This window comes from Thermobia domestica, chromosome 8, assembly GCF_964235325.1.
Source record: "Thermobia domestica chromosome 8, izTheDome1.hap1.1, whole genome shotgun sequence".
Taxonomy (NCBI): Eukaryota; Metazoa; Arthropoda; class Insecta; order Zygentoma; family Lepismatidae; genus Thermobia; species Thermobia domestica.
The window spans coordinates 47,535,880-47,547,053 of record NC_137461.1 but is presented as its reverse complement, the minus strand read 5'-3'; positions in this window follow the sequence as shown (position 1 = coordinate 47,547,053).

Sequence of the window (11,174 nt, the reverse complement as noted above, 5' to 3'; positions counted from 1 at the left end):
TCTTCATATTGGTTTTTACCAATCACTTTTATTTCTGCAACAGATTTTGAAGATCCTGTAAGGCATACGCATGTGATGATAGATTCATTACCTGTTACGTATCTAAAATAGGATTTCCTGCAGCAGAAATTGTCATGCAATGTTTGACAAAGATTCTTAAAACTTACATCACTTCCAACATAATTTTCGTTAATTATTTCCTCAATGTGTGCAGCATCTTCAAATTCTTTTGTGGGTCTGCATAACTCAGGAGCAGTGAGCATCCACCGTTGAAAAGCACGTGGATTTTTAGTTAATGGCTTCACTGGAGTCTCTAACACTTCTGTTATTTTGGTCGAACGGCATGAAACAAAACTTTTGATTAGTATTTGAAAACACCCAGTTCTTCTTAAATTCTGCCTTTCCTTCATTTAAACTCTTCATGTCCCTGAGATGCACAGATAGAGGCAGAAGACGCTCCAACACCGTTACATATAATAGGAAGTTACTTTGTCGGTGAGCTCTAACAAATATCAAAATTAGAAGTTCCAATTCCAGTACAAGATCCCAATACGAAAACAGATTTTTTCTATATCATTTCTTCCCGCCACTATTGGAATTCTTGTTTACAGTTTCTGGACTCTTGTTCTGTATGAAACCCTGCCATTTGAAGAAAGCCTAGAACTACAGCTGGTTTCTGCTGTGCTCTTCTGGTTCTGGTTAGGTGTGAGCAGTCCAGGAATGAATCAGCTGACTCTAAACCTGATACTCCGGCCTCAGCTAAGGACGATGTCCATCCAGTACCATTTAGTATGTGGCGTAACACTCTTCAAAGGGCCATTTCTATGTATAGTCCACCAAACATAACGATAGAAGTTCTCCACAGTATGAATTGGACCATCTCCACTTTATTTGTTTTGCTATTGCAAAGAGAGGTTGGTCAAGGAAAATAACCTGTATTTGGTTAGGATTACATCGATCAGTAATTTTCTTTATGATAGACATATCATGCTTCACCATTGAAAGAGACGTCGCTTTTCAGTAAAAATTGGCAACATGACGTTGGTACCTTTAGTAGAACGTACACTTCCTGATTGAGTCAAATTATACTCTGCCCACAAGCATTTATTTTCACCTAGCAGAGAATTTCTTTCAACCCATCGCCTCTCTGTCTCAAGTGCTTCTTCGAGCCCTGACCGTATTGGTTCTTGAACAGTAATAAGAACTTGCAGTTTGTCAAAATCACATGATGATACTGATGACACAATAGCATAGATATCTGGTAATAAGTAATCTACTGATGAAGAAACTTCAATTCGCATTGGGGATAAACCAGGGTTGGAATCGGAAGGCAATTGGAATACGCTAATACTTGTTCTATGGAAAGATCTTGTCGAAGTAGTTGATGATGTATTGTGGTCTAAATTGTTCAATGCACCGATGGTGTAGGCATTAGTCATTAATGGAAAGGGGCACACAAGACCCTCTAATTTGTAACGTCTGCATGTCACTGCTGCTTTCTGATCTTCAATTTGGATCACACGATTATGTGTTACAAAAATGTCTAAGTTATGTAAATTACTGACAATCTTTTTCTAGCAAGTAAGAGTGTGTACCTGTAAACCTACATACAGTGGGAGCGGCGGTTCATGAGATATGTTGTGTCTTTTTTTTTTCGTGGTGCTAATCTTTTGTTCTTAAAATTAAAATATATTAATTGACTTATTGTTAGAGTAGTTTGAAAATATGTTACAGAAATTTCTTCTATGTTAGATCCATTCAGCAACAATTGAACGAAATTCTTTAGATTTTCTGAAACACTTTAATCTTGACAGTTTTCTGTAAAGTATCCTGAAAATGTTTGGCACTCCCAGTTTATCATATTTCTTCTTAAAGACTTTGAACACATTGAGAAGGCAAAAATCTCTTTATTTGATTGTTTAGACATGAAATCCTCGAGTAATTTCTAGTGTCCTTTCTTTAAATACCAATTACATTTTGCCGCATTGGTTAGCACAATCAGAAATAAAATGAATGAGGATTTTGTTCTTTAGTCTTGTTTTATTCATTGTTTTTGATAAACCTACCGCTCTCAACTTACATCGACTTTGAAGCTCTGACAAATTGAAAATGAAATGAACATCATCTATATTACATTCCAAGTGATCTATGAGTTCATCAAATACACAAGATTCTAAAACATCATCATCTTGACTTTCGGTTTCATTTAAAGATCTGTTCTCCCTTTCCCAACTTCTGTACCTATTTTTATACATCCATAAGCACTGTATGTGGTATGTAGCCTCCATTGCTACCAAGTCTCCTCCGGAAATTTTAGAAAGCAGAAATATACACTAATTATTAAGCCATTTCCTTAAGATTTTTGTCAAATGTAAGTGACAGTTTCTTCTAACTCCTTTCCCAGAATTACAAAAAATATAAACCTCTGTTGATTTCTGTTTACTTTTGTTTTCTATTCTTTTGCGATTTCTCTTTTTAGTTTTGAGGTAACAAGCTTCAGTCTGCATTGTTTATGCCACTTCGCTGCATTGTCAATTAGTGTGTTTACTAATTATTCTTTTCCAGTGACAAGTTTCACAGATATCTTCTAATTTATCGAAATCTTTATAGATCCTCAGGAATTCTGAACACGAATCGCCTAGAAAACACTTAATAAACACATAATTTCAAATACTGCAAGGAATGATATTTTTCAACTTAAAAGGCACACTATACTTTTAATGTGTTCACAGTTACATTATAATAACCAATATTATAAAAAACTAGCTGTTCATGTCTACATAGAACTGCTGCAATGAAAACTACCATACAATACTAAGTAATGATTAAACGTAGTTATTATTAAGTAATCACGACAAGAATAAAAACTAGATAATTTAATGATAATAAATTTCTGCCAGACACCGCTAAATTTCACAAAGTTGATGCAGTCTTCCTATTTGCGCTGGGTTTGTTTTCAAGACTTATATTTCGACTATTTCTCATAGCATTTTAACGTATTATACATCAAATTAAAGCTCTTTTTATGCTCTTTCAAACATTATAGGGTACATGCTTTCATAAAATGGACTATTTTGGAGAAAAACTCATTCATATGTAAATATGTTTCATAAAATCTTAAATATTTCTAATTTTCTCGTTTTTATCGTTTTTCCTTGTCTTCATTACTGTTATAATCGATTGCACTCGGGCTTAACTTATAATTTAGAAAAAGAATCCTCAAAATCGGACCATTAGTTACCGAAATAATGATCTTTTAAGAGATCACATAAAATCCAATATGGCGGTATACTTAAAAATGGCGGCCAGAAAATTTTGGCACCCGACCCTAAAACAAATTGAATACCGAAGTACTTTCAGTCTGCCAAGTTTCATACTTGTGTCCGGTGTGTCACGATCCTGTCCTTAACAGACCAGACTATAATGTCTCCAGTCAGAATATATTTTTTTATTTCTTACTCTGTCCAAAGCAAAAGTCAACCGTCATCAACTGAAGGACATTCAAATAAAAATGCTGATATAGCTTCAAAGGTGAATTCAATTACAAACATGATTAACAAGGAAAGTGTTTTATGGGAGAGGAGGCCACTTACGCACAATAACTCCGCACGGAAGGAAAGAAATGGAATGCACACACACCAGAGGAGAACTTCCGACTGTTTATCAAGTCAATTGTTGACAAAGTGGTCCTACATATCAATCAACAAATTGGTAGGGCAAAGCAGAACTACCAGTTCCAAAACAATACAATTTCAAAAACTGATAAGTATGGGATCCTTCTGTGTTTGGGCTCCTAGCATTATCTGAGAAGCAACCATCTTTCAATCCGTGATATGTTTGACGTGACATTGTGTGGGACAAAATTCAAATCAGTAATAAGCACTGAACGTTTTACTTCCCTGATCGGTACCCTGAGATTCGATGACAAATTGACTGGAGAAGAACGATTTTTTAAAAAAAGTGGTGCTTCGCCAGGTTTGTTACTAATTGTGTTGCTAGATACAAACTACACTCTTTCGTCACAGTTGACGAACAACTTTCAGCAGTTAGAGGTAAATATCCATTTAGAATGTATATTTCTAATAAGCCGGGAAGGTATAGAATTAAATTAATGATGCTTTGTGACGTAATCACTCATTACATGATCAATGCAATTCCATAGTTCGGAAAATCCACGAACACAAACTGTTTACAATTAGCGGAATCCTTTTGTGAAAGAACTCACTAAACCTAGCAACAAATCTCTCAGAGATGTGACTATGGATAACTGGGTTACCAATGTCCATTTAGCAGATGAATTGTTGCCTTAAACTTTGGATTGACTATCGTGGGCACCATTCACAGTAACAAAAAAAAAAAGAAATCCCAATTGAATTAGAAAATTCTCGTACAAGAGAAGTGGGAACTTCCATCTTTTTCGTTATCAAAAATAAAGAAAAGGTAGTACTATTCCTATAAACCAAAAAAAGAAAATGTAGTACTATTGCTGTCTACTATGCATGAGAAAAGGGACATAAATTAAGTGACTAAGCACAAAAATTGACATATGCAATGCCACCAAAGAAGTGGAAAGGAGCACTCTTTACAAGTTTTGCAAGAATGTATCTTATAGTAGGAAAACAAAATGTGGCCGCTCTTTATACTTTACAGAATGCTAAAGACAGCTTTCGCAAATGTAACACATTATCTGAACAACATATCACGGAATGAACAAGTAATCATGGAAAGCGTTCATAAAGACACTAAATAGGGAAGTACATGTGGTACGCGGGGATCTGCATGTGTTACATATCGTTGGAAAGGTCACACTGAGTATACCTCACATGTGAAATACCTCGCTTGAATGGGGTCTGTACGGGAAGTGGCGATCGTTCTAAGATTAGGACAAGGCACGTTCCGAAACACCAGAAAACATGGACAAAATAGGAAGCTATGATGTAATTGCTTAAGACTTGATATATATAGGTTTGAAAGCTAGCTGAATACAAATCTGACATCAAATGTTTACGAATCAAAATGGTGGATACAAATTACAAAAAACACGCTATGGATCTGAAAATGGATATATAGACACACTCGACGTCCCTATGTATGAATCTGATACCAAAAGTGTAAAATTCAAAATGGCGGACAAAATGAAAAGCACTGCTATGGAATTGAAAGCAGGTAGGTAGAGGTTTTCGTGGTCACGATGTACGAATTCAATGTTAAAAATGCAATATGACGTATCCAATATGGTGGACAAAAACGAAACCGAGACAAAATCGAAACTACTTCGGTGTCAGTACCATCTCTACTACGGTGGGTGGACATTTGTCATACATATTGCCCACAAGTGTACACGACATAATGTGAAACGGGAAAGACAGTTATGGAAGCATAAACGATGTTTTAAATGCACACTTTTCACTGTCATTGTTCGGATCTTCAGATGATACCTGTAAATAATTGCAACGTACCCTACAGGCGCCATTCAAGCGAGATGTTAGATGTAAAGTATAGTTGACGCAGCTTTTCAACGATATATAACATTGCCGATTTTTGGCATGATTGTATAGCAAAACACGTTCCCTGTTTATCGTGAAACATCACCTGTCCCTATTGTCCCCTTACGTACTATAGGTATTTTTCTACTACGTGTGTAAGAATAACATGTGCCCGTTCTGTACACACACACACACACACACATATATATATATATATATATATATATATATATATATATATATATATATATATATATATATATTGCATTTTTCGTCCGCCACATTGGATCCGTCATATTGCATTTTTTACTTTTAATATTGAATTCGTACATCGTGAACACGAAAACTTCTACCTACCTGTTTTCAGTTCCATAGCAGTGTTTTGCATTTTGTCCGCCATATTGGATCCGCCATTTAGAATGTTACACTTTTGGTATCTGATTCATACATAGCGACGTCTAATATTCCTATTACCTAATTTCAGATCCATAGTACCGTCTGCTTTAGCCTAAACGGCATAATCGTGGGACGTAAAACACAGATTTCATTTCATTTTTTCAGATCCATAGAATGTTTCTTTGTAATTTGTGTCCGCCATGTTGGATCCGCCATTTTGATTTGTAAACATTTGATGTCAGATTTGTATTCAAACCTATATATACGTTTCAAAACAATTACATCATAGCTTCCTATTTTGTCCATGTTTCCTGGTGTTTCGGAGCATGCCTTGTTTTGATCTTCAAATGGTCGCCACACCCCATTCAAACGAGATATTTCACATGTGAGGTATACACAGTATGACCTTTCCAATAATATACAGGGTGTTTCAAAACAACACCGACAACGTTTGGGAGGTGATTCCTGACACCAAAAAAGACAAAAAGTATAGAGCAACATGGGTGCACAAATGCTTCCTTTCGGAGTTATAGGCTGCCGAAAACATGAAAAACTGAAATTTAAAGGTCCATAGCTCCAAAACTGTTGGATCTACCGTAGTCAGGTCAAGGCTTTACTCAGGAACTAATATGTGCACTATCCAAAGATACAAGTTTCAGAATCCTAAGGTACCCACGCAACAATTTTTGTAGAGGGAGTTTGACTATTGGCATATAATTTGAAGTACTCACCAACTACCTCTATAAAAATTGTTGTTTAAGTACCGCAGGATTCTGAAACATGGATATTTGTATAGGACACATGCTAGTTCCTAAGTGAAGTTTTGATCAGACTACGGTAGATCCCATAATTTTGGAGCTATGGACCTTTAAAGTTCAGTTTTTCATGTTTTCGGCAGCCTATAACTTCGAAAGGAAGCGTTTGTGAACCCTGGCTGGTCTATACTTTTTGTCTTATTTTGATATCAGGAATCATCTCCCAAACGTTGTCGGTGATGTTTTGAAACACCCTGTATGACACATACAGATCCTTTCCTACCACTTCAAGTACTTCCCTACTAAGCTCTGCACTGATTAAATGAAATGAAAGTTTGGAAATTCCGAGCCTGAGGAAGTCTTTGTAGACAATTGTTCTGGAAAATCTTGCTTTACAGGATGAAAAACTACCGGTTCTTCAGTCTGGCGTTAGAAAAACCTGCTTCTACTGCCCTTTCTCATCTTGCAGACACACTATACCGGTATGTGGAGAGCACTATGCAATATGTTGTATTCGGTGCAGCGAGGAAGATTAAAGGCAGAACATAAAGATGACATAAAAATACAAAGACAGAAATAAATGTGAGACTTTTTTTTTTTTTTTTTTAAGAGCATGCTCTATTATTTTTATGTTTGTGTTGAAATTTTCGTGCAATTCTGTCTTATCTGGCTACTACTTGTTTAAGCTTATCAAAGGCAGTTTCGTTTGCAACTCTCTTCATCACGACTCTGGAACTCACTAAAGGAATAATTAACGCTTCTGACCAGAGTATATACACACTTGTTTATTAAAACTAAAATACAGTGTAACGGTTTCGACAACTTAACGTTAAGTTGTCGAAACCGTTGCACTGCATTTTAGTTTTAATAAATAAGTGTGTATATACTCTGATCAGAAGCGGTTTTGTTGTAACCAATTTTTATTTTCTAAAGGAGATTTCTGATATAATTACAATAATTATTCATCTTTTGAAACTTAAAGAAAAAAGGGCTAAGAATTAGAAACCAATTGGTACAAAGGTATCATGTAATAATACATATCCTGAAATAAATAAATGAATAAAGGCCATGAAATTAAAAAAAAAAAAAAAAAAAAAAATCAGCATTTACGAATGATAAATGATGACGTATAAAGAGCATATTAATGTTCTAGGACTAACCTAACCAAGTCAGTATTTTAGCACCTAGGCTGTCGTCAGAAAATAAAGGTGGGACGAGAGTTCATGAAGGAAAGTTTCTTCCAATTTGATTAATTTGAAGAAATTAATGACAAATTTGATTAGGAAACATGAATGGTCCTTAACTACAAATTTGATTAATGAAATACACGATTTTCAGAAAACTACCCAGGGCATGATCATTTAGAGTACAAAAATGGGACTGCTGATGTTTCTTAAAATATTAGAGATTTTGTATGCAAGTTCATGATCGGAGAATTATCAAATATTTTTTCTTCCTTTCTTTAGAAAGCAAGAATATAGCACATAGAATCAATCAATGGTGATTTCTAAAGGTTTCAACCAGGGAGAAACTCGAAATAAACAATGGATGAAAGTAGTACTGCTAAAGTACTGTAGACCCTAATTGAGCACGAACTGAGATATATCTCGGGGAATGCCTTTGCTCCGGGAACAAATAATTCCCCTTGGCCACCATCCAAAATCATCACTATTTAGGTTTATTCTTTACACGATGTAGTTGAAATAAACGAACGATTCGTAATTGTACATTAAGTTCCAAGGCTACACTTTCACTTAAAAGAAATTAATGTCAAGATCATTATTGTTAGTAGATATCAAATCAATCTATAAACACACTCCAGTGACAGGTTACTTTACTAAAATCAAGAATTAATACACTGAAAACGTTTGACACGATACAGCCATTAAAGCATTCATAGCACTTGGATATATTCAACTTTAGGGACAAGTGGCTAAGTGATTTGGTTACGATTGGATTTGAGTTTAGCATCCGTGGCAGTAGCAAGGCTATATGAGACGTAGACCTACAACTTAACGTGGGATCCGAACTATACAAGTTACCAGGAATCAAACCCAGGTCTCCCGCGCCAAAGACGCAAATGTTAACCATATAGCCACGAGATAACTCCTGCATTTGGTTATGACTTCGATCCATGATGGAGTGCTCGTCTCCAGTACAAACCCGAATAGTGGTTCAGATTTCACTGTAATTAGCAAATGATCCTGTCTCAAATAGCCACGGAGCTGAAAAAATTTAAGTCCTATCAATCAATCAATTGAAAATACATATATGAAATATCGTCGGATGAGAACCAGAGGAACTTAACTCCAAAAATGCTGTTTTCATGTTGTTCTTGTTTGGACATAATTTTGAAAGCCCTACTTGGTATAAATGGAACGTAACGCCATCTGTTCTCCTTGTCGATCATCTTTTGTAATGTAGCTCAATTACCATCTTAGAAACACATCTTTCTAAGAAAATATTATTTTTGTCCCTCTCCTCTGTAAACCTACGAAAATGGAGTTACGTTCCTCTGGTTCTCATACGATGATGTGTTGTTTGATGCATATTTTCAATACGTATTATTTTATGCAGCATGATTAATGCATAGATATACACTTTAATAAAATGACGGGAAAGTTTAAACTGTAGAACATCGATGTGTCGTATTATGGTTTCAATCACTTTGTGATGTGGTATTAAAAATAGTACCAAATGCTTTAATAATAAACAATGATCGCTGTACTAAACATATTTATTCCTTTCTACAACCATACATTGGCCTTTCTTACACTTTCTGTCTGCTTAATGTGACTACTGTCATCAGCGACGTACATGAGAATTTATTTCGGGATGTCCAAATTCAGTATGAGGATTAATTATATTAAAATTATGCAATTACTCCTAACATTAGATTAAATCTACAGGAAAGTCGGGATTTCGAGGAGTCCAAACCACCAGATCCAACCTCGGGTACGTCTCTGACTGTAACTAATCTTCAGTAGGTAAGTTGTCAAGTATTTTGAACTTTTCTAGAAGATTGTAAACCTCCCCTCATATATAATTAAAATAATACGAACTTTAGCTTTTTAGGCAATTGAGCATGATCGCTGCATTTTGAGGAACAAGTAAGTGGGCCATGACAATAGCCTTGATTTCACACAATAAAATACTTTTGCAGATAAATAATTTTCCGATATCTAAAGATAGGTACAACTTAAGCCTGAAACGGTACACCATTTTCTCTTTTAAAATGGTGTACAGCGATAAGTCGCATAAGAAATTAAGATGTTCTTTCTGCAACAAGCGTCATTTCTAACACACAATGCCAAGCAAGCGCGCTTTTACCATACATCCGTGCGGTTGAAGGGGCAACACGTTTGCAGTGCCAATTGTGCCTTTAGTGGTAATTTTACATTTCTCCCCCCTTTTTTTTAAACGTAAAAAATCCAAAAGAATGCGACGAAGTCTGACAGCTTTCGGTGTTCCGTAGCAAACAAAATTAACGTGACCAAACTGCACCAGGTGGAAGATAAAAACGAAGAGAAGGAGAAACTGCTTCTGATTCACAAAAGTTACAATCGAGTTAATGCGTTGTGTAAATAGCCTATCCTTTATGTTGTGGAGTGAGATGGAATGAAAGAGAGAAGTGCATACACGATCAAAGGTAGTATTTCTTCTAAGCATAGTTCCTTTGATAGGTGTGGTATATAAACACATTTGGAAGGAGTGGTGGTTTATAAGTCTCACGTTTATCAAATAAGTCCTTCAATACCTAATCGAAGACTTGGGTAGATTTTAGGGCGTCTCTTTTTGAATCTCGGAAAAAGAAAACCATCCCTAAAGAACTCTTTAGAGACATGTGTGACATATAAACACAAGCTGATCGTTCCATTGAAAATTAATGTTAATAAGCCTCATTTGCATTTATCAAATAAATTATTCTATGTATTTTAATATAATAAAAATTTAGATTTTTCTGTTCGTCTCTGAAGAATGATTGATTAAAATGGCCTTTCCGAAAAAATTCAAGAGGAAGCAGAAGATTGAATCTCCCTTATGGAAGTTGCCAAAACTCAATATTAATATTAAACAAACGGACAAGTATGTGCAAACGGCTAGTAAAATGCTATATTTTTGAGTTTTACGTTTCTAAGTTTTATGTTAAATACGACGATGAAGAAAGAAAGAAAGAAAACAATACGTAACACCCCTACACATAGAAAGATTTGAACCAATAATTATCAACTCTCGCGATCGCTAACCTGTTGCCTTGGGAGCGCTTGATTATAGCAGCCAGCTAAACGAGATAAGTTGTTACAATTATAGTGAATAATCAAAGGACAATATATAACATTCATGCTCTGAGCAAGATTCGAAACTACGATCACTTAGTCTTAGTCAGGTACCAACTGGTAACTAGCGGTTAACGCCTGTTCTTGTTTCACAAACAAGAGTTCGTTTCGAATCTACTGATTATCCTGATATTTTGTTGTTTCACGAGACAAATGGAAGGGTAGAACCTTAAAATATAGGCCCTGACCAACTTCTATCA